Source organism: Stomoxys calcitrans, chromosome 1, assembly GCF_963082655.1.
Source record: "Stomoxys calcitrans chromosome 1, idStoCalc2.1, whole genome shotgun sequence".
NCBI classification, from domain to species: domain Eukaryota; kingdom Metazoa; phylum Arthropoda; class Insecta; order Diptera; family Muscidae; genus Stomoxys; species Stomoxys calcitrans.
In genome coordinates, this window is record NC_081552.1 from 70611618 (window position 1) to 70637920 (window position 26303).

Sequence of the window (26303 nt, forward strand, 5' to 3'; positions counted from 1 at the left end):
AAGCCGTATAAAAGTTGAGGCGTTAACAGAGCGTGATCAAGTTTGATTTTCACTGCCGAATATAACCGACGCAAAATACCATAAACACGAGAATGGAAAGAGTCAATATGACAACCGAAATTAAGGTCTTTACCAATCACTATCCGCAAACATTTAATCCTATCAACAAAATTAACTCCAGAATTATCCACAAAAATATCACATCCAGGATGCGTTTGGGATCCAAACTGTAATGCCTTAATTTTTGAAAGCGAGTTCAGACTAGACCATAACAAGATTCGTCCTATAGAAGCATTCATATTCGTCTCCAAACTATAGCTAAAACCACGATCCACACTAAAAAGAAGATATATATCGTCTGCAAAAAGAAAGGTTTCACACAAGTTGGGTCCAAGGAATTTAGAAAATCATTAATGTAGAGTATAAACAGAAGTGGTCCTAAAACCGATCCCTGCGGCACACCATTAAAATCAACAAATTGTGATCTACCGCACACACAAGCAAGCAGATCTAGAAAAGTTAAAGTTATCTCTTAATGTCTCACCCATAGTACCAAAGCAAATAGGATTAAATGCCTTAGTCAAGTCAAGAGACAAAAGGACACAATCTTTCCCATTATTCAAGCCATTCCATATTCACTCAGTAAGATGAAGCAGCATAGATGTCGTGATGTGACCTGATCGAAACGTATATCGGAAATCAACAATTTTATGCCCAGCACCCAACATTATCTGGTCTTTAAGAATATGTTCGAAAACTTTGGAAAGTACTGGAATAATTGAAATAGGTCTTAGATCATCAGGACCACTAACAATAGAAGACTTAGGAATTGGTACTACACGCGAAATTTTCCATACATCAGGAATACAGAAAAAGTCAAAATGGAATTAAAAAAATGCAAAATCCAACCAGAAGTATAGGGAAATAAAAATTTGAGAAACTTGATAGGAATACCAGCAACACCAATGGACTTAGCCTTAATATTTCCTTAAGCTACCAAAACATCATCAATATTTACATAGCGAAAGGAAACTGAATCTCTAATATCGGGAAATGATTCAAAATCAATATTAATAGGTCGGTTAGCTCGAACACCGGAACCAAACATATTTTTAACCGTATCAACATCACCATCATACACTTGACTGTCATCGCCTAAGCAACCAGAACCCTTAAGAACACGCCAAAAGCCCTTGGAATGTAAACTACCTAATAAATAATAAAAGTCCTCCAATTCTCAGGAGCACGATGCTCTTGATATGCACTATAGGTTAAATCTCTAAGATACTGAGCCGCCAAAATCTTCCTGCACTTCATCCAATCACCGCCATCATTATGAATCTTTTTTCTTACAACAGGCACGAACGCAAAAAGATAATCAAAGAGTAAGGTGATACGAGCACCCAAATCATCGACATCAGAAGTGTTAAAGAAGGCTGCATCAAATCGTCCCAGTATTTTTTTTTTTTAATTTTTAATTTAATTTTATTTTTTTTTGTAATTAATTTTATATTATGTCATTTCGTTTCATTTTATTTTATTTTATTTCACTTTATTTGCACTTTTCCTGTGTCAATATTCGGCTTTTGCGGCGTAAACGACAGCCGACTTAAAGTAAACTTCAAAACTTTGAGTTTAATTTGTGAGCGCACTCTTACGCTAATACATAAATGATGCATAAATTCCTACATTTTCTGTAAAAACACACCTCTACGCAAAAAAAAAAAACATATTTTATCAAATTGAAAAAAAAAAAAACTTATAATGGCGACGAAGATAAACAAAACTTTTACCGCAATCACAAGACTATTCCAAATAGTCTTCTTCTTCTTCTGGTATTGAATTAATACCATTTGGTATTCTTTTTTCTATCAGTGTACCACCACTTATTGCATTGGTCGACTTTGATTCATTCGTATGAAAGTTTAGCTTGTGTATGTGTTCCTTGCATAGAAGCAGGATACTTCATTTATTATTCACTTGCTAATTAGTGCTTATGTCATTACGAAGAGATCTTTTTTTTTTTTGTTTGGAAAATAAAGGTACACACGATGTGTTAGTTTTTCCTTAGTTTTCATCCCACTATGCAAGGGTTTCGGAACTGCTAGTATTGACATTGACTATTGACGGACTATTCAATATTTGTGTTTGTTTTCCTTGTTAATTTAACAACTTTTTTTTGAATATTAAAGTTTGGTGTTTGGGGTTTTTTTGGCGCAACATTGGGTAACAATGACCTTGACATTGCGCACGTACACTAGTCAGGCAACTTGACAGGCAGGCACTGGCTGCCTAAGTTAGCCAGGCAGACAGATTGACTACCACCCAGCTAGTTGGTATGTGGACGATGCACCCAACCATATACTTTATGAAAACAATTCCCACCACCATACAACATTCATTCATAGACACCCCCCCCCCCAGGTTGGGAGGCACTGCAGGTGGTGCTGTGCAATTTCAGCAACGGTATAAGCTTTTGCATCATCATCATCGTCGTTGCATCGTTCCAAAACAGATTAATATTGATTTTGTCGCCTTGTATGTACGAGTATTACTGTTGTTTTTGGTTTTGTTTTTTGTCGTAGAGTACAGTGATGATGCTCCTCTGGGTTTGTTTTTTAAATTACATTCGTTTGCATGTTCTACTACGTTTTACTTCTATCACCTTCACCCCAGACCCTAGCTATCATCTGTCACAAATCCATCCATCCATTCAAGTGTCATGGAATTTCGTTACATTTTCCCGGTAAATTTACGAAACGAAACTTTTCTTTGAAAAACATGCAAAATAAACATCAAACTGAATTTCATCTGATGGCGTTTGTAGTCTTCGCAATGTTTATTTTGAATCACACCAATAACGAACACTTTTCATTTCACCCGAGCCCCGCAAATATTGTACTTCGCCTCTCTTGACTGTTGCAATGCAAAAATGGTTTGTTTTTGTGATGTAATTAATTATAGACAATTTGTTGCTGCACAAAAACGGAAACAAGTGAAAGAAAAACTAATATTTGTTTTTGTGCAATTCTATTCAACGGCAAACTGTCTATCACGGGATATTTATTGAAAATAATTAACACTCGTTTACAGTTTAACTAACACATACAGAGCAAAACGAAGGGGGGGGGGGGGTTCAAATAAGGGTCAACTTTGTAATAAATTATCATGCCTTTCTATATTGGTGGAGGAATCTCAAGAATATTTACAATGTCTAATCATTTGTAGATGAATACAAATTGAATTGCGAATCGCAGCTGTTAAGAACAAAGATTTGAGTGGAACTGTTGATGACAAACCTAGATGTAAGGGAGATTTTTCGCCGTATCAGTTTGCAATAGATTCTAGGTTACTATAGACCTTAGAGATGAGATGAGGTGAGATTGAGATGTGGGTCAATAAACCCTTACAACCTTGAAAATGAGAGCAACGGATTTTTTTGCTGTTAAATCATCATCATCTTTATGATGTACATTAGAACGTCCCATGCTATAAAGGAGTTTTTTTTGCAAAAAGAGAAACGCATACCTTTCATTATTATCCTTTTGATGCAAATAAGCAAAACGCGAAATATAATGGCGATCGGCCGCCACGGCGTCCAAAGTTGGAGGCAGTGCTTTCTAAGGAATCTAGTTGAGTATTTAAGGTCCTAGCATGAAATTGGTAAACTAAGTATACATATATATGGAATTTGTTACGAAGTCAGAAACTGTACCTTTTACCACTACTGTGATAAAATTTGTAGTAGGACTCAGAAATGCTGATAGTCCGTCTGTCGTTTTGTATACCCTACACCACTACTGTTGTACAATACCCTGTAACTTTGTGCATTTGCTTGTAACACCCAGAAGGAAGAGAGCTAGACCCATTGATAAGTATACCGATCGACTCAGATCGGTCTGTCCATGTTAATTTGTGAACAAAGTACAGGTCTCAATTTTCATCAAATTTGGCTCAGGTATTTTTTTAGCCAAAATACGAAGCCTAATGAAATTAGAAAAATTGGTTCAGATTTGGATATAGCTCCCATATATATGTTTGTCCGATTTGGACTAATATTGCAATAATGTGGTCATTTGTTAACCGATTCTATCGAAATTTGCCAGGAAGGATTTTCTTATGACTTTATTATATTTTCGATTTTAAAGAAATCGCTTCAGATTTGGATATAGCGCCCATATATAAATCGCACGAATTTCATGTTTAGAGCCACTACAAGCGCATTCATTTACCTATCTTCCCAAAATTTTTCACAACGCTTTCCTCGACAACTACCTCCACGTCTAAGAAGTTTGGTCGAAATCAGTTCAGATTTAAATATGGCTCTCATATATATGTTCGTCCGATTTTGAACAATACTACAATAATGTGGTTATTTGTTAGCCAATTCTCTCAAAACTTGGCCCGAAGGATTTTCTTATGAATCTCGATATTACTGATGAATTTCATAGCATTCGATTCAGATTTAGATATAATTTCCGTATACATATACATAATGCCCTATTTGCACATATAGAACCGTAGTTTTATTAAAATTTTGGACATATTTGCTCTACATTTTGTATGGATTTTTTTATGATCCATCTGGAAACCTCCAAAAAAGTCAAATACAATAAATTCGGTTCAGAATAAAATACAGCTCCCAATTTCCACTTATAGGGTAGGTGTAGCGTAGTCGGCACCGCCTGACTTTTGCCTTTCCTTATTTGTTATACACTCGAACATAGGAGGGGGTATACTAATTTCGTGATTCTATTTGTAATACCTCGAAATATGCGTCTGAGACCCCATAAAGTATATATATTCTTGATCGTCATGTCACTTTAAGTCCGTCCGTCTGTCTGTCGAAAGCATGCTAACTTTCGAAGGAGTAAAGCTAGGCGCTTGAAATTTTGCACAAATACTTTTTGCTATTGTAGGTCAGTTGGGATTGTAAATAGGCCAAATCGGTCCATGTTTTGATATAGCTGCCATATAAACCGATCTTGAGTCTTGACTACTTGAGCCTCTAGAGGACGCAATTCTCATCCGATTTGACTGAAATTTTGCAGGTGGAGCCTCTAAAAGGCGCAATTCTCCTCCGATTTGACTTAAATTTTGCACGTGGTGTTTTGGTATCACTCCCAATAACTGTGCTAAGTGTGGTTCAAATCGGTCTATGTTTTGGTATCATTTCCAACAACTGTGCTAAGTATAATTAAATTCGGTTCATAATCTGGTATAGCTGCCATATAAACCGATCTTGGGTCTTGACTTCTTGAGCCTCTAGAGGGCGTAATTCTCGTCCGATTTGGCTTAAATTTTGCACGTAGTGTTTTGGTAGCACTTCCAACAACTGTGCGAAGTATGATTCAAATCGGTCCATAACCTGATATTGCTGCCATATAAACCGATCTTGGGTCTTGACTTCTTGAGCTTCTAGAGGGCGCAATTCCCATTCGATTTGGCTGAAATTTTGCATGACGTATTTTATTTTTACTTTCAACAACTGTGTCAAATAAGGTTCAAATCGGTTCATAACCTGATATAGCTGCCATATAAACCGATCTGGGATCTTGACTTCTTGACCCCTAGAGGACGCAATTATTATCCGATATGCCTGAAATTTTGTACGACGGATCCTCTCATGACCATCAACAAACGTGTTTATTATGGTCTGAATCGGTCTATAGCCCGATACAGATCCCATATAAATCGTTCTCTCTATTTTACTTCGTGAGCCCCAATGGGCGCAATTCTTATACGAATTGGCTGAAATTTTACACAGGTCTCCAACATATAACTTAATTGTGGTCCGAACCGGACCATATCTTGATATCGTTTTATTAGCAGAGCAACTCTTTATTTATATCCTTTTTTGCCTAAGAAGAGATGCCGGGAAAAGAACTCGACAAATGCGATCCATGGTGGAGGGTATATAAGATTCGGCCCGGCCGAACTTAGCACGCTTTTACTTGTTTTCAAATCTCTTCCATTTTAAGACATTTGAGTCAAGCAAAAAAATGTATAAAAATCAAGTACTTTGCAAAACATTTCAGTCAATGTGGTCTGTGGTTGAATTACTCAAAGTCTGATTGCCTTTTCAATAGGGCAAAAACGTGTTGATTGATTTGTACTGTGTGTTTCGAATTTGATGATGCGTCAATAAATTTTCCAGAGAGCCGAAGCCAAACCGCTAAGAACAATGTACAATAATAATACAAAAAAAAAAAAAATAAAAAAAATCAACTTATAAAAACAGCAAAATATGTTGGAAAGCGGAATACCCATAGCCAATGCCTTATTCTCGGAAATCAATAAAAAACCACAAAACGAAAATAAAAGAAAAATTTTAAATTATTAATGCCTATTTGTTCTTGACTTTTGCATTTCCATTTCGTAGAAGGCGAAGGCAAGCCAAAAAAAAAATATAATTTCAAAATATTTTTGCCTTTAGAAATATGGCCAAAAACGTTGTATGATATATCATTTTGTTGTTGGCGTCTTGTGCTTTAATTTTTATTAAGTATTTGATTTTTGTTGCTCGTGAGGTGCTTGACAGGAGAGAAAGATTTGCAATTGATTTATGACCTGTGCAATTCAGCCATTCTCTGTTGGTGTATCATGTTTTATTCTATTTGTGGCGCCCTTTTTATTTGTGTTTTTTTCTTCTTATGACTAAGCTCTGATAAACTAGATAATCAGTTTACCTTTTTTTATTGGAAAAGTTTGTAATTACTATCTAGTTGTTGTAAAACACTAAGCACGTGTTCGTAAAACTCTTGTATTTTTAATAAATGTTCTTTGCTCAGTGGATAGAAGCTTATTTGATTCACTTAGTAATAGCAAACAATTGCACATTAGAAATAATTATGACAATGTAACAATGTGGTTGATTTTTATGTCTTCTCAGATAACAGGTTTTTCTATAACGTGGTAGGGTTCTTTTTCAGCTCATTCCCTTGAATCGTTCAGTAACCCTCAAAAAGGGTGCATTTTTAGCTATTATCTTTTTGGCAACAGATCACGCATGTTTCGTGCTTTGTTTCACTCTCAAAAATCTTCAGTTTGGTCTATAATTTAACCATGAATCGTCAAATTATTGAATTTTATTTTCAAAATGCGTGCTCTGTTAAAAAAATTCATCGCTCACTTCTTCCATTGATGCTCATTTTTGGTACGTAAATAAGCAGAATTGTCGATTTTGAAGTGAAGAACAGCCAAACACATTGCAAAAGCTAACAATACATCCAGAAAAAGTCACTGTTTGGTGCGGTTTATGGGTTGGTAGCATCATTGGATCGTACTTCTTCAAAGATGATGCTAACTGTGAATGGTGAGATGATATCCAACTTTTTTTGCCCACAATGCCAGAGCTTGACTAGCATGACATGTGGTTTCAACAAGACGGTGCCACATGCCACACAGCACGCGTAACAATGGACTTATTGAGAGGTGAGTTCGGTGAACATTTTATTTCACGTTCGGGACAGGTCAATTGGCCGCCTAGATCGTGCGATTTAATGCTTTTAGTATATTTTGTGTGTGGCTATGTTAAAGCTCATATCTAAACAGACAAGCCAGCTTCAATTGACGCATTGGAAGACAACATTATTCGTGAGATTCCGGCCGACACAAATAGTATGCCAAAATTGTACTAAGCGGATGGACCATTTGAGGCGCAGTCACGGTCAACATTTGCATGATATAATCTTCAAACATTAAATTATATGGACCGTACTATCGATTCAAATTAAGATTTCATGCATTCTTCTGAATTTTATGTACTTTTTTTTAAAAAAAAATTCTTATAGCTCTTAAAAAATCACCCTTTTGTTAATTCGTGCCATTGTAGCCTATGACGGCGAACGAGTTTGAATCATGGCGATAACATCGGACAAAGCAGTGGTTATCCCCGCTCGGTTCCTGGTGTTTTTAAAAATTGGGGTAATGAGAAGTGCTCTTAAGGGAAGGGATGACACCTCAGACAGTTCCACTCAAATATGGATATCAAATTCGTGCTACACTTGCAAATCCCTTTAATTTGAGGGTGTTTTAGGGCTGAGACGGCCACCGGCACTTTGCACTGAAAATAGATATCAAATTCGTTCTTTATTCCCAACGGAAATGAAGTTCACTTGGCTCCAAAATTGGCTATCACATTCGTTTTCTACTCTCAAATACTTTTCATTTTAGACCCATATTGTCATAATGTGTCAAATAACCCATTTGACGTATCTTTAGGGAGAAAAGCACCAACTAGACTTAAACGCAAATTTTAATGTCATATTCGTAATCTACTCCCAAATATTTTTCATTTGAATCCCATATAGCCATGGTCGGCTAATATGCCCATTTGGAGGTGAGCGACCTCCCACTGGGTTGGGGAGACCCGCTGGGTACTTGGACCCAAATTTTCATACCATATTCGTTTACTAGTCTCCAATACCTTTCATACTAATATACTAATTTCGTCATTCTGTTTGTAACTACTCGAAATATTCGTCTGAGATCCCATTCAGTATATACATTCTTGCTCGTCGTGACATTTTATGTCGATCTAGCCATGTCCATCCGTCTGTCTGTCGAAAGCACGCTAACTTTCGAAGGAGTAAAGCTAGCCGCTTGAAATTTTGCACACATACTTCTTATTATTGTAGGTGAGCCTCTAGAGGTCGCAATTATTACCCGATTTGCCTTAAATTTTGTACGACGGATTCCCTCATGACCATCAACATACGTGTTTATTATGGTCGGTCTATAGCCTGATACAGCTCCCATATAAATCGTTCTCTCTATTTAACTTCTTGAGCCCCCAAATGGCGCAATTCTTATTCGAATTGGCTGACATTTTACACAGGTCTCCAACATATAATTTAATTGTCGTCCAAACCGGACCATATCTTGATATCGCTCTAATAGCAGAGCAAATCTTTTCTTATATCCTTTTTGCCTAAGAAGAGATGCCGTGAAAAGAACTCGGCAAATGCGATCCATGGTGGAGGGTATATAAGATTCGGCCGGGCCGAACTTAGCACGCTTTTACTTGTTGCCACTTATTTCCTCTGTCCGCGCCACTGCGCTTTGTCAATATTTTATTGTAATAGGAAGTTTTCTCAAAATTTAATTTTTATAGGAAATTGGCTGAACCGGGCCGGCTCCGCTGCGCCTTCTTTTACAATATGCCCCGAAAGTGGTATATGCACTATATCGCTCGACTAAGAGGATGTTACATTTATATGTTTTTATTTGAATCATACGCATATGATCTTCGTTGGTCTATGATATAGCTTGGAAGGTTTTCGGCCATTTTAGTTCGGATGTAAGATGCTCCATTCTTAACCCTAGACAGTCATCCTTCGTTAAAACGACGACGTGCGACGGCTTTTATTATTGCTAACAAAATAAGGATGACTTTTAAGGGTTAAAATCCTCTATTTAAGCGAAATATTCTCATGGCGATTTTGACTTCGCAAACTTTTCGCCTCGAATGTGGATATAAAATTTGTTCTCTACTTCCAAGTATCTTTCATTTGCGCCACATATTGACATGGTCGGTAAATATGTCCGGTTTGGTTTTGGATTGGGGTAGACAGGCCTTTGCCCTCCTAAATAAGTTTTGAATTTTCATTTGAGCCTCAGATTTAAGGTTTCATTTGGGTTTCTTTGGTTCTTTTTTCCTCTTAGCCACCCACTCCAAATGTGGATATCAAATTTTTATTTTTAGTGGTTACTATAAGAATGCAAAGAAAATTTCTCTTGAACCGCGGCATCCATGTCCGAGATATGGCCCTTCAGATATCAAATTTGAAGTACCTTTTTTTCATCACGGAACCATTCGCACCCTCTGTGAAATGTTCAAGAAAATCGATTCAGCCGTTTTGAGTCTATTTGAAATTTTGTCAAAATTCATTTCTTTAGGAAATTTAAATTCTCTGAAAAATGTTGTCAAAATTTCATTCTCTGGGGAAATTTTGTCAAAATTTCATTCTCTGTGGAAATTTTGTCAAAATGTAATTTGTAAGGGAAACGTTAGTGGACAAATTGTGGGTCCCATGACATAAAGATGAGGGAGAAAATGGCACAAACACGTCGCAGGATGGTATTTTATCGTCACTCCTCCAACATAAATAAAGTATTACGGACTTAGTCTCAAGGCATTAAATCTATTATGCTGACTGAGGAGGGATTTGAACCCGCAGATGATATTATAATACTTTTAGGGGGTAAGGATCCGAATCTGCTATGCAGAAAGGCCGAAGAGATCTAGACCCCATGGCGTACGTACCGGATTTACCGATGGAGTCCCTCATCGGCAAGGGCTGCCGCCTCAGTGTTCAATACACTGCTACAACGACGCCAACCGAAAGCGTCTGGCAGATAGCATACGGTTGGGCTAGACCTAGAGATCTGAATGTTAACCCAAAGAAGTCTGATATCTGCCTGTTTACGAGGAAGACGAAGGTGATCTAATTTGAGGCATCACGTTTCCTCAACAGAACGCTTTCGTTATCCAACAAGATCAAATAGTTGGGAGTGATCTTGGACAGGAAACTGGACTGAAAGGTCTATATTCGGGAGCATAGCCAGGAGCGTGATTGCACCAATACTCACTTACGCCTCAGGAGCTTGGTGGACTGCCACGTAGAAAAGTGAAACGAAAGTATGATACAAAAAGTTCAGAGAACATGTTGCCTTGTCATAGGCGGGGCGCCCATTAGAGCACTGAAGACTGTTTTAGCATATATACGACCCATAGATGTACAGATAACGTGTGAGGCAGCTACTGTGGCTATAAGACCCAAGGCGATGGGAGAATGGATTAAGGATAGGAGCAAGTCACACCATTGCGGAATAATCGAGGCGACGATAGGAAACCTGGAAATGAAATGGAAGAGGTTTCTGATCGCACTGCGAGGCACTGTTGCCAACGCCACAGTCTTGGTTCGACGAAACTCTGGTAGTGCCATCTGGAAGTTCATACTACATGGATGAATCACAACTAGAAGACAGGGTGGGCCTGGGGGTCCACGTTGAGAACACAGGGACTGAAATCTGTGTGAATAACTATGAGGACAGTAAACTGGACATCAGGGCAATAACAGCCAGGGCAGTAAGGTCAAGAACAGTCTAAGAGTGTGAGAAGGAGAATTGGCACAATCCGCATCGTTTGGGTTCCGGGTCATAGCAGAGTAAGGGTGAAAGAAAAAGCAGACGATTTGGTAGTGAAGGCCAGAGGACTGCCATCAATAAACTTGGTTAAGCCGAAGATTTTCGGGGCGACGGAGTCTGAATTAAGGGCGTGGCCGACGAACGCATGTAACACTGTTGAACAGCGAAACGGTCGTTAGGACAACGAAAATATTATGGGGAGATCCGGATCGTGAGAAGACGAGCCCATTACTGAAATTATGTAAGAAGGATATCAGTGTAGCTTTCGGTATCATCACGGGACACAAAGGACTGCGAGCTCTAGTATGCAAAATAAGTGCGACAAGTGATAGCATGTGTAGGGCATGTAGGGAATATGTTGAGACGTTGGAGCTTTTCCTATGTCGTTGCCCGGTTTTTACGGCTAACAGACATGGCTCTTAGATGGGGACACAGTATCAGAATTGAACCGAGTTAAGAGCGAGGAATAGAGACCAATTAAGGAAAGCACGCTAACTTTCGAAGGAGTTAAGCATTCCTTAAATGTAGGTCGTTTGGGATTGTAAATGGGCCATATCGGTCCATGTTTTTAAATAGCTGGGATATACATCGGTATCCGATCTTGAATTCATGAGCCCCTAGAGGGTGCAAATCTTATCTCATTTGGTTAAAATTTTGCATGAGGTGTTTTGCTATAAGTCAATTATAACAAATGTGCTAAGAATAGCTAAAATTGATTTGTAAGCCGATACAGCTGCCATATAAACCGATACAGCTGCCATATCACCGATACAGCTGCCATATAAACAGATTTGACTTCTTAAGACTCTAGATGGCGACTTTTGTAGCTAATCGATTTTGGAGCAAAAATACTTTCTGATTTCATTCATTAGGGCGTTTCCATTATTTATGATAAAATTTTATTGAAAGTGCTTCGTTTTCAGTGATTTTTTATAGTTTTTCAAAAAAGTAATCGTGAAAAATTAAAACCCAGCTTTTTGTAAACTTTCAATTTGACTCGTCGAATTTCATTAAAGATTTTCGTACATTACACATAAGGAAATCATTATTCGCAAAATCTTTTCATTGTAAAAAGATTTTCTTCGATAAAAACAAAAATTCAAAAAGTACATTTTAAATTGTTTAAATAATATTTCACAGTGCTCAAATATGGTCAAAGCCAACAGACCTAATAAATTTCTACTAGAGTTTTCGTCCCTTAATCACTATGAGTTCCGTATCAATTGCCTTAAATACTCTATTGTGAATTATGGAATTCCAAGAAAAAAAAAAAAACGAAATCGTTTTATGTGAAATAATTATTTTATTGCCTTAAATACTCTAAATCTATTGCGAATTATGGAATTCCAAGAAAAAAAAAACAACGAAATTAATCTGAGTGATAATTTTTGGGTTTTACAATTGTGTTTCCGAGTCCTTAAATTTGTCATTGCATTGCTGATGTAATTCAAATAATTAATAATTACTAATTATTCTTTGGAAAAGTTTTTCAGACTAACAAGCAAAATATTTAATTTTTTTTTTCATTTTATTCATATAATGCAACTTGTAGCCACAGAGTGGCCAATTTAAACAAGTTACAATGAACCACACCTTATGTTAAATTTTAATATTTTCATTCAAAAACCAACAATGACAAGAATGTCAATACAATTAATTTTTTAATTGAATTCTTCCAACAACGGAATTGGCAATACAACAATCAAAACAATATTTTTTTAAACAACACAAATTGTGGATTCTGCCAGTTCAATTTTTGATTTTTTTTTGATACGTATTAACCATGACAATTGTTCATATAACAGTACGATTTGTTAAAAAAATACAGATCTTTTCAACGATGGATGTCGTTGAATCAACAAACTAAAATAAAAACAAGTAAAAGCGTGCTAAGTTCGGCCGGGCCGAATCTTATATACCCTCCACCATGGATCGCATTTGTCGAGTTCTTTTCCCGGCATCTCTTCTTAGGCAAAAAGGATATAATAAAAGATTTGCTCTGCTATTGGAGCGATATCAAGATATGGTCCGGTTCGGACCACAATTAAATTATATGTTGGAGACCTGTGTAAAATTTCAGCCAATTCGTATAAGAATTGCGCCCATTGGGACTCACGAAGTAAAATAGAGAGAACGATTTATATGGGATCTGTATCGGGCTATAGACCGATTCAGACCATAATAAACACGTTTGTTGATGGTCACGAGAGGATCCATCGTACAAAATTTCAGGCATATCGGATAATAATTGCGACCTCTAGGGGTCAAGAAGTCAAGATCCCAGATCGGTTTATATGGCAGCTATATCAGTTTATGAACCGATTTGAACCTTATTTGACACAGTTGTTGAAAGTAAAAATAAAATACGTCATGCAAAATTTCAGCCAAATCGGATAGGAATTGCGCCCTCCAGAAGCTCAAGAAATCAAATCCCCAGATCTGTTTATATGACAGCTATATCAGGTTATGAACCGATTTGAACTATACTTGGCACAGTTGTTGGATATCATAACGAAATACTTCGTGCAAAAATTCGTTCAAATCGGATAAGAATTGTGCCCTCTAGAGGGTCAAGAAGTCAAGACCCAAGATCGGTTTATATGGTAGCTATATCAGGTTATGGACCGATTTGAACCATACTTGGCACAGTTGTTGGATATCATAACAAAACACGTCGTGCGAAATTCCATTCCAATCAGATAAGAATTGCGCCCTCTAGAGGGTCAAGAAGTCAAAACCCAAGATCGGTTTATATGGTAGCTATATCAGGTTATGGACCGATTTGAACCATACTTGGCACTGTTGTTGAATATCATAGGAAAACACGTCATGCAAAATTTCATTCCAATCGGATAAGAATTGCGCACTCTACAGGCTCAAGAAATCAAGACCCAAGATCGGTTTATATGGTAGCTATATCAGGTTATGAACCGATTTGAACCATACTTGGCACAGTTGTTGGATATCATAACGAAATACTTCGTGCAAAAATTCATTCAAATCGGATAAGAATTGGGCCCTCTAGGGGGTCAAGAAGTCAAGACCCAAGATCGGTTTATATGGTAGCTATATCAGGTTATGGACCGATTTGAACCATACTTGGCACGGTTGTTGGATATCATAACAAAACACTTCGTGCTAGATTTCATTCCAATCGGATAAGAATTGCGCACGCTAGAGGCTCAAGAAGTCAAGACCCAAGATCGGTTTATATGGCAGCTATATCAGGTTATGGACCGATTTGAACCATACTTGGCACAGTTGTTGGATATCATAGGAAAACACGTCATGCAAAATTTCATTCCAATCGGGTAAGAATTGCGCACTCTACAGGCTCAAGAAGTCAAGACCCAAGATCGGTTTATATGGCAGCTATATCAAAACATGGACCGATATGGCCCATTTACAATACCAACCGACCTACACTTATAAGAAGTATTTGTGCAAAATTTCAAGCGGCTAGCTCTACTCCTTCGAAAGTTAGCGTGCTTTCGACAGACAGACGGACGGACGGACGGACGGACGGACGGACGGACAGACGGACGGACATGGCTATATCGACTTAAAATTTCACGACGATCAAGAATATATATACTTTATGGGGTCTCAGACGAATATTTCGAGTAGTTACAAACAGAATGACGAAATTAGTATACCCCCCATCTTATGGTGGAGGGTATAAAAATAACAATTGTGTTTGTTGATATAACAATCACAATTGTTGAATTTTTTTTCTGAGCTATCAAAAAAATATCATATCAACAACGCTGATTGTTGATTCTTTTGCCCATCCCAGTAGCAAAATTTGTTGAAAATATTATTTTTTATGATGATTAGCATTTAAAAGCAACAACACCGTAGGTAATCTTTTTAGCAGGACAAAGACTAAAATAGATAAAGAAGATAAGCCTAGTGTAGTTTATAAGATGCAATGAACAATGCAATGGAAATGAGGGTAACTCATGCCCAATGGCATATGTAGGCACCACAAGTACAAAACTAAAAACTCGAATTTCGGCCCACAAATCGGACCAAAAACTGTCTCACAAACTCATAGAACAAAAGACGGCACTTGCCGCTCATTGCAGCTTGACAGGACACATTCCAATCCTTAAGGACGTAGAAATGTTGACACAATAAAACAATTACAAACGTAGATACATGTTAGAAATGTTACATATAACACTCCTTCTGACAAAGGGATAAACTTTAAGGCGGACACAGACCACTGTGTACAGATTTATAGGAGTTGGATACATAAGTACAGACAATAGAGAGTGAGAGAGCTTTAGTGTAAGTTTTACATTGTTAGAAGAAAGTCGTTTGAAATTGTTAAGAATATTGTAATTATTGAAAAAAAAGAGAAAAATAAATATTTGTTTTGTATATTAATGTACAATATAAACGTATAAAAATTTCAGTGAAATTTCCTGAGGAAGACAACCGGTGATTTTCGAAATATTGGATTTTTCAATAATAAAACAATTTTCAAAAACAATAACATCCGTTTTTTAACAATTGTTTTCATGACCTCGAGCCGAATAAACAATAAACAAAAGAAGTAAATTTGTTGTGTCTTATAATGTAGATAACATTACATCGAAGAGTCGGAAACAAAAATAGTTTATTATATTGTTGCAATTATATAACTTTCTTTTTCGTAAAAATAGAAAAATAAATATTTAAAATTATTATTTTATATATTTTTTTTTATATGTAAAAATCAACTAAAAGTATTCTACATCTTGTCAGTTGTTAACTTTTCTCCAAAAATTATTCGATATATACAGTTTACAATTCAGCAATTATTGTTTCTACTTTAAAAAGTTTTTTAGATGTTGGTATTTCATAGAAAAAAGTTTGAATAGATGAGTAGAACATTTGAGATTGTTTTGGAAACTCGATATTAAACACGAAATATAGTTTAAACAAGTTGCCAAAAGTAATGGCTGTATGTTTCGACACTGGAATTTCAGCACATTCAGCTAAGCGTCAACTTCGCCTTTAGTTTTTCCAATTAATACCAAATATACCTGGGAATCAGCTATAGAAAACTTCTTTCTTTGTTTAGAGCCGTTCGGTTCAGTTAAAACAGCTAAATGGTGGTGGAAAAAGTTTTTGAAGATGCCAAAAAAAAAAACTGCGGAAATGTTGCTTTCTGTAATAAAAACAAGTAAAAGCGTGCTAAGTTCGGCCGGGCCGAATCTTATATACCCTCCACCATGGATCGAATTTGTCGAGTTCTTTTCCCGGCATCTCTTCTTAGGCAAAAAAGGATATAAGAAAAGAGTTGCTCTGGTATTAAAACGATATCAAGATATGGTCCGGTAAAATGTCAGCCAATTCGTATAAGAATTGCGCCCATTGGGGCTCACGAAATAAAATAGAGAGAACGATTTATATGGGATCTGTATCGGGCTATAGACCGATTCAGACCATAATAAACACGTTTGTTGATGGTCATGAGAGGATCCGTCGTACAAAATTTCAGGCATATCGGATAATAATTGCGACCTCTAGGGGTCAAGAAGTCAAGGTCCCAGATCGGTTTATATGGCAGCTATATCAGGTTGTGAACCGATTTGAACCTTATTTGACACAGTTGTTGAAAGTAAAAATAAAATACGTCATGCAAAATTTCAGCCAAATCGGATAGGAATTGCGCCCTCTAGAAGCTCAAGAAGTCAAGACCCAAGATCGGTTTATATGGCAGCTATATCAGGTTATGAACCGATTTGAACCATACTTGGCACAGTTGTTGAATATCATAACGAAATACTTCGTGCAAAAATTCATTCAAATCGGATAAGAATTGCGCACGCTAGAGGCTCAAGAAGTCAAGACCCAAGATCGGTTTATATGGCAGCTATATCAGGTTATGAACCGATTTGAACTGTACTTGGCACAGTTGTTGGATATCATAACAAAACACGTCGTGCAAAATTTCATTCCAATCGGATAAGAATTGCGCACTCTAGAGGCTCAAGAAGTCAAGACCCAAGATCGGTTTATATGGCAGCTATATCAAAACATGGACCGATATGGCCCATTTACAATACCAACCGACCTACACTAATAAGAAGTATTTGTGCAAAATTTCAAGCGGCTAGCTTTACTCCTTCGGAAGTTAGCGTGCTTTCGACAGACAGACGGACGGACATGGCTAGATCGACATAAAATTTCACGACGATCAAGAATATATATACTTTATGGGGTCTCAGACGAATATTTCGAGTAGTTACAAACAGAATGACGAAATTAGTATACCCCCCATCTTATGGTGGAGGGTATAAAAAAATATAAATTCAGCCAAAAAAATCTGCCTTACCTACCGAAATACTATTAAACTTCTGCGATGCGGCAGAAACTGTCGGATTTGGTATTTTACATTTCAATAAATTCCAAATTTGTTCGCCGTTGTCAGACCATTTGATGTGCAAATCAGTACAAAATGGATATTTCATGGAGAAGTCAATAGAAATCTGTGAATCAAATGAATATTCAGAATTACTTAACGATTGTTCTTAAGAGTAAAACATACCAATTCGCTGCCGGATGGCATTCCGTATTCTGGCCATTTTTTTTAAGATCTCGGAAGTAGATTTCATTGTTTTAATTTCGTTTGTTCTGTAATTATAAGATTTTCTCCAATAAACGTCAAACTCCCCTCTAGTTATGTGTGTGCTTCGCAAAAGTCCAATTGACGTATCGGCATCTTGTTCGGGCTCTAGATTTAAGATAATTTATTAAAAGTAATGCAATTTAATACATTTTATAGCAAATACCTTTTCCTATTCTTTTCCTTTACTTACATCATTTACACCCTTCCATGCTTGTAATTTGTGTTCGAATACAGCTTGTTGGCCGACAGTAAACCCGTTGAATAATTTGTTTATATGATTCTCTTTTAATATCTGTAAAATATCTAATGTAATGTTTAGTTCTGAAAAATAATTGAAATTGCGTTTAATTAGTTCTGCAAACTAGAAAATGAAGAACATTGCCACGAAATTGTTGAAATAAATTTTGTAATTTCCATCCAGCAGATCATATAGATTGACTTCATCAGCAGATAAATCAAATGAGACATCCGTTAGAAAAGACATAACTGTGATAAAATACTTTTAACTTTGCAAATTGTCTGCCCAATTTAGTAATCACTTAATCAACTGGAGGATCTAGAACATAGTCTAAAGATACTATATCATACAAGTAAGCTACATGTTGTATTTCAAAAGCTAAATAATGCGTATTATATTTAGATCTTACTTATTGATAGATATAAAGCAGCCACATTACTATAATTAATTTCTAGGATTTTGCTTTGCAATCGACAATTGGTTTTTTAAAAATAATATTGTTTGCAAGCGCGGTTCCAGAGAAAGTTTGCAAAACGCATTTGCTGTTTAAAACAAAATGATTTTGGAATATTTTTCTAGACGTTATTACACGAGCGTATGTCTAAAACTCTTTTATGCTTCGCTTCGTATTTGAATAGCCACACATTTCTTACTGGCCCACATTTTTTTATAATACAGTGGTAGTAGTGGGTAAGAATATGGAATTTTGAAGATGAATTTTCTTTGAATATTATCTGAAACTCCCTACATAACTACAAGTGGGGATTTTATTGAATACGCAATTTGCCGAAATTCCCTTATTTGGTAATGACATTGCGTTAGGTGCTTCTCAATAATTTAGCCTGTTTTTTAATAGCAGTTTATTTTCGGTACGACATTTTTGGGCTTCATCTTTTTTTTTACTAAGCAAAACCTACAGTAATAAAATGTCGAAAAGGATTTCGAAAAGTTTAAAATTGTATTGAGGCCTAAATTATCGCCCAATATCAATCCCATAACGAAATGCACAGTTTCAAAATTGGATTCGGTTTCTATTTGAATACCTTCGAACTCTAATTTTCGTAAAATATTTACTAAGGGTTCGAAACTATTATTTATTCCGTATTTATTTTTATATTGCTCGACTTTAAAGAACAAGCCAAGAATACCGTATTTCATATGGACGACTTTCCCGGATTGTAGGGGAAACTGTAGCAGACATTACCAATGCTCTGTTTTTTCGCTTTAGATCCAATAGGGTTTTTAATTCCAAAGTCGTCCACATACAGAAAAAAGGGAATTAAAGTTTTTTGGGGGGTACATTCTTGACTTTTGGGCCCATACCTTGAATAAAATTTTTCATATTTTTACGATTCTTAATCGATTCCATATGATTTAGAATATCAGAAAGAAAACTTTTGCTTTCAAAAGTTTCGGGAGCGGAAATAAAACTAATTTTATTCATACACTTTTCAAGCTTAATTGGAACAGGAATATTGAAATGTGTTTGAAATATTGTTGCATATTTCATTTATTTTTGATGAAATTTCCACCCCTAAACGGTTTACAGATTTTTTATACCTACCACCATAGGATGGGGGTATACTAATCTAGTCATTCCGTTTGTAACACTTTGAAATATTCGTCTAAGACCCCATAAAGTATATATATTCTTGTTCGTCTCGTCCCTCTGAATCGATCTAGCCATGTTCGTCCGTCCATCTGTCGAAATCACGATAGAGGTCGAACGCGTAAAGCTATCCGCTTGAAATTTTGCACAGATACTTAATATCGATGTAGATCGTTGGGTGCAAATGGGCCATATCGGTTCAGATTTAGGTATATCTCCCATCAGGGACGTAGCTAAGGGGGGGCCTTCGGCCCCGAGCCCCAATAAATGTTTGTTTAACCCATTACGCCTGACCCTCGATTCTGTTGTCCAATTTTGATAAAGTTTTATATTATCATAAAATTTAAAGACCGAATCGCGATGTAATTTTTTTAAAAGATAAATTTGATTAATTTTTGATTGTTTCAAACGAAAAGTTATTAAAAGTCTCTTTAAGCCAAAATCTTCATACAATTTTCTTGCCAAAAATTTTTTTATAAAAATTGTTCCGAAAGACAAACATTTACCAAAAATTTTTCTAAGTCATAATTCTATATGAATTTTCTCTTAATTCTCGTTTTATTATTTTAATTGAAATTTTATCCGTAAAAAAAATATTGCTTGTTAGTCTGATTTTTTTTTTTCAAAAAATAATTAAAAATATTTAATTATAAATTATAATTATTACATCAGCAATGAAATGAAAAATTTTATGGACTCGGAAACACAATTCGAATTTTTTCAAGGAGAAACAAACAAAAATTGTAAAATTTAATGATCTTCGACCTAACAGGCAAAAAAAAACTTCAAAAGAAAAAAATCGGTTGAGCCAGGTGGGGATTTGAACCAGTGCAACAGCAAGAGCGGTTGCCGTTGTCTAGCGTTTGAACTTCAATACAACTTCTAACAGATGCACAGAATCATGTGAATACCATGGGAGTAGTGTAATTGTGTAAGCAAAAAATCTGCCATTACACAAAAACGCATGCATTGTGGAAAGTACAGCTAATTGACAGGGTTATTGAGCATGGTTAATGTGGTATTTATATATCATTGATTTGTTTGCGCAATAAATTCGGTATAAGTACAACATACCAACGTACGGCCCTTGAAGCCTTCACACCTAATATGGATGATGTGTAACTGCAACCAAATTACGAAACGCGTCCCAAAGCAAATCTCCGAAGAGAAACAAAAAAAATATTCATTTCGTTTTTTTCCTTCGAATTCCATAATTCACAATACAGAATTTTAAGGCAATTGATAAAAAGGGATGGAAATTCAAGTAGAACTTTTTTAGTTCTGTTGGGTTTGACCGAAAATCTTTTTATTGTACAATGAAAAGGTTTTGCAAATTATGATTTTTTTTTATGTGTTATGTACGAAAATCTTTAATGAAATTCGACGAGTCAAATTGCATGTTTACAAAAAGGTAGGTATTAAGGTCGTGTTTCACAGTTTTTCACGATTACTTTTTAAAATATTACTCATTACGTAACACTTTTATTAAAACATTATCATAAATAATGAATGAAATCGGAAAGTATTTTTGCTACAAAATCTATGATCAAAAAAAAGCAATTGTAAAAATATTAATTTTCACTATGAAACACGAACTTAATATCCAACTTAATTGAGGAAATGTGTTAAAATAATATTAGTCAGCAGACTCTTTTACTATGAGAGCAAGTTTTATATTAAACTTACGTTTGCCACTAGGTCATTTAACATCAATTAGTAGGCAAAGAACGAAAAAAGTTTACAACTGCAATTACGTAAAAATCTATTCGTGTTTCTGATCTTTAGTTCTACCACTAGTTCTTATTTTATTTCCAATAAATTAGGAGAACTTTATGACTTATAAAGACATGATGGAAATTGTAAGCCTATTCGACAATAGTTGGATGCAATTTTTACCGGACATCTTTTCCATCAAAAACGGATTTTTGATCGATTTTAATACAGTTCGAAGAGGAAATTAGCGACATCATTTATGTAGAATGTAGATGGTTCTTTGTAAAAATTAGTCAAAATTTATTTTTGCAATATTTAACATAAAATTTTATGGATTTAAAAGTCATTTAAAACCAATAGACCGACACAAACAATAACCTGAGCGTAAATGAAAACATGTCATCAAAATACTGAAACTGATTCGGCGAAACTTAACACACTATAAAACTAGGATATTCGCAAAGACAATTGGCCTATAAATAGTGTGTTGGCAATCGGTACATAAATCGGTTCTGACTTTATGACCAAGTATCACCGACCACAATTTAAAAAAATTGAGGTATCTTAACCCCCCAAAAATAAAATTCTGGCTACGTCCCTGGCTCCCATATTAACCGATCTCCAGATTTGACTTCTTGAGCATCTGGAAGCCGCAATTTTTGCCCAACTTGGCTGAAATTTTGCACGTAGTGTTCTGTTATGACTTCAAACGACTGTACCAACTACGGTTCGAATCAGTCTATAACCTGGCATAGCTCCCATTTGAACTCATTTCCGGGTTTAATTTCTTAAGCCCCTGAAAGCCGCAATTTTTGTCCGATTTGGGTAAAATTTTATAATTGATGTTGTGTTATGACTTCCAATAACTGTGCCAAGTACGGTCTAAATCAGCCTATAACCTGGTATAGCTTCCATATAAACCGATCACCCGATTTGATTTCCTGAGCCTTTATAAGCCGCAATTTGGCTGAAATTATGCATGTAGTGTCAAGTACGGTCGAAGTCAGACCATAACCTGATATAGTTCCCATATAAACCGATCTCCCGATTTGACTTCTTGAGCATATGGAAGCCGCAATTTTTGTCCAATTTGGCTGAAATTTTGCACGTAGTGTTCTGTTATGACTTCAAAAGACTGTGTCAACTATGGTTCGAATCAGTCTATAACCTGATATAGCTCCCATATACACCGATCTCCCGATTTGATTTCTTGAGCCCCTAGAAGCTGCAATTTTTCTCCGATTTGGCTGAAATTTTGCATTTAGTGTTTTGTTATGACCTCCAACATCCGTGTCAAGTACGGTCCACATCGGTCTATAACCTGGTATAGCTCCCATATAAACCGATCGCCTGATTTGACTTCTTGAGCCCTTACAAGCCGCAATTTTTGTCCGATTTGGCTGAAATTTTGCATGGAGTGTTGACTATTGTTGTAGTTGTTGCCTCACTATTTAATTCAAAATGTTTATAAAAAGGCTTTCTAAAGCTCTCTTTTGGATTAAACTTTTGATAATATGTTTTAAAAGAACACTAAAACCTTTCTTTCTTGTCTAGTGAACGACATACTCTTAAATGACTAAAATACTTTTTTGGGCACAACAATTGATAAAAACTTACCATCTTTATATATAAATTTATAAATTCAACTTCAACTTGCTTAAAAAAACTTTAACTTCACTACACGACCTGTCGTTGCAATGTCCGGAGAGAAATTAAAACTAAACCAGTTTTGCCTTCAATACAAAACAAATGCTAACGGCATATTTTTCATAGTTTCTTAACTCTGGTTTGGTTTTGCTTAGTTTTCATCCACCAGTTGCTTTTTATTTTTTTAACAATCGGTGTGGCCGAGTCAACTATCGCCGTTGTTGGTTCAACTATTGTCGTTGTTGAATCACCTATGGCTGTTGTTGGTTTTTTCAATGCACTTAATTTTTGAAAACAACCACAAATAAAGAAGCATACATGTATTTGAGTGTATGCATTGAAATATTACGCATTGCGAAATGGGACACCGTTATGTTTTTTTTTTTAATAATCGGTATTGTGGGATCAACAATTATTGCAGTTGATTTCACATGATTCCCAAATATCTTTCGGTTTTTAACGTAAACTGTAGTTGAATGAAATGGTGGAAAAAAAATTGGCAATTTTTCATGTCAATTTTCATATCATATCAACGATGGTGGTGTCAGTTGATTAAAAAATTTTTGTTGTTAAATTTAAGAAAATCAACAATTTCTCATTTGAATGCTAATTTTTTCAACTACGACAAATTGTTGCAAATTATAACGTATTTTTGTCACATGAACTACCTTGTTGTTGAATCAGAAAATATTGTTGTTGAAACAATTTAAAATTATTAACAACAAAATTTGTTGAATAAAATCTGACGAAATTTTTTTCTGTGATATACAAAATATATTAGAGCAATGACTTAAATTCTAAGATCGCAAAAATTAACGACTCATTATATTTGAATACAATCAAAAAGTATTTAATATCATTATTTGAAAAGGTTCTTAATAAAAGAAGAAATTAAGTGATTTGACAAAATAAAAAAAAATTGTAATATGACAAAATATTATAGTTCCCAACTAGATAATAAAAAAGAGGACGGGAAAGAAGAAAAAAAAAAAAAACGTTAACATATTTGAATGTATGTAAATGTTTTTATCTATATGTAATTCACTTAAGTGAAATTATTAACACAGCCAAAGTACTAAAAAAAAGGATTACCGTTATGTAGGTGTTGCCAAATAACGGAGTAATCTCTTTCGATAGGTGTTATCTGGTATCGAGAAATCTTTTAAGTTATTAGGAAGACAGTTGTATAATCTGGCAATTCTAACTTGAAATGATTTGTTCACATAACCTTTGGCCATAGGAATGATAATCTGATTTCGTCGCGTACGACCAAAAACTAAACGAGTCTACAAGGAAAAGGGGTGATTGCGTTTTGAATATTTTGTGGAAAAATATCAGACATCTGAAATCAATAAACTTTAGGAAGGAACATCCCAAAAATCGCTCAACATAAGGAGAAATATGGGTATAGCGACGAACTGAATACAGATAATGGACTACCCGATTTACTGCAAGTTTAAGTCCTCTAAGGTTTAAAGCATGTACAAGGGTCTCCTTTGAAGAAAGTGGGAACATTAGATCACAGTTTAATAGCTGGCAAAGTCCAACATTAGTTTGACAAACTACGTTATCAATATGCACATCAAATGAGAGTTTGTCATCAATGGTGACACCCAAGCATTTCAGTTTATGTACAAAGTCAATGTCCTCACTATTATAAGTCAAATTCAGTTGAATGCCGGGATGAGTAGAGAAAAGTAAAGCCTACGTCTTAGAAGCATTAACAGATAAGCTGTTAGAACACATCCAATTATGTAACGAGCTTGTTACGAAATCAATCTTGGCCTGTAAAACATCAATGTTATGAATATCGCCCCGGAACAGCAACTGCACATCATCGGCATAAGGTTAGAGCAAACAAAATTTGTCAAAGCACTCAAAGAGGTCATTTATAAAAATTATGAAAAGAAGTGGGCTAAGAATGGAGACCTGAGGGACTATGCTTATAACTGGCAAATATTAAACAAACACAATAAATATTGTGATCTGCCAAAAAGGTATGCACAAAACAATTTACAGGCATCTAGACTGAGCCCAAAAAACCGGTGAAGTTTTCTGACCAAGACGAAATGGTCAACGCGATCGAAAGCCTTTTCCAAATCCAACGCTAGCAGAAGTCATTTTTTATTATGAGAAAAATTTTCTCGAATGGAGTTAGTTAATCCCAACTGTAGCATAGATGTTCTCCTCTGACTCCTGAAACCACATTGGACATTGGGGAGCCAATAGGGAATTAGTTTTTTAATAAAATTTAAAAAACTTTAAAAAGTATCAAAAAACTAAAAATAATGATGCATGTGTAAATACCACCATACTCTGTTCGATATTTTACTAATTTATGTAATACCTACAAACTTCGTTTCTTGGGGAACCTCTAGTGAAAGTCGATTTGGAACATTTCTTTCATTGAGATCATCCACTTTAAGTGAAGATTTTGGGGACACTATGCAATGAGTTCAGAAAAATATGAAATTTACCAAAATTTCAGATACTTGTTTTTATGCATACATTATTGGTGGTAGTTATGTGAATTTTTACAGATTTCAATTCTCATAGAGACTCGCAGTTAAATTTGATGTGGGATATTTCTTCCTTTGACAGTATGTCCCTTAAAGAGAATATTGTAGGAGATTTTGGTTAAATTCGAACATATGCTAAAATAGCAGCAAATAATTTTTGCATGAAATTTGCAAATTTATACTTTAATTTCCTTAAAAAGTTTTTATCTACATGTATGATCTATTTTAAAACTTCTAGTGAAATTTGATGGAGACTATTTCTTGCTTCGAAATTCATTGCGAAGAAATTCAAGAAAAAAAGTTTAATAAAATTTTGTATTTTTTGCCGAAATTGTTAACGAAGTTTTCATGATATGTTTCATATATATATGGATTTTTGTTATTCAGTAACTTATAGTCCAATTTGGTAGGAAACATTTTTGACATCATCCTCCTAAAATGAAGTTTTATTGGTTTTTGGCATTCATTTTCAAAAAGTATTACTTTAACCCTAAAATATACTTTACAATTTTAGTGATTACTGGCGTTTAGAAGTTTCGGGTTTAGATATAAATAGAGACCCATAGTATAATTTTATGGTGAACATTTTTGTAGAATATTTTGATCATTTCTCACATTTGAACGCTTGGAGGCGTCCTGATGGTGGCTTATCATATGCTGGTTCAACTGCAATTGCAATAGGCATTAATATATCACTGCGGACTCGTGTGGACTTGCATGCGCAACCGACTTAACTAACTTTCCATGAGGGCAAGGATTTTGGACACTCTTTGCAGCAAACTCATTGATCCTCTTTTGGGCCGA

At 35.5% G+C, this 26303-nt stretch overlaps 1 protein-coding gene and 1 long non-coding RNA gene across 2 annotated transcripts in view; one reads left to right on the forward strand and one right to left on the reverse strand.

Annotated features, from left to right (window-relative positions):
* The window catches only part of LOC106090280 (sodium-dependent phosphate transporter 2), a 96408-nt gene that overhangs the window by 47163 nt on the left and 22942 nt on the right, over positions 1 to 26303 (forward strand). The gene's annotated exons all lie outside the window — the stretch shown is intronic.
* Positions 16006 to 18005, reverse strand: LOC106090277 (uncharacterized). The gene is made up of 4 exons (XR_001221783.2): positions 17964 to 18005; positions 17693 to 17878; positions 17484 to 17633; positions 16006 to 16309 (listed from the first exon to the last, which is right to left on the reverse strand). It is a non-coding gene; the product is annotated as an uncharacterized LOC106090277 (long non-coding RNA).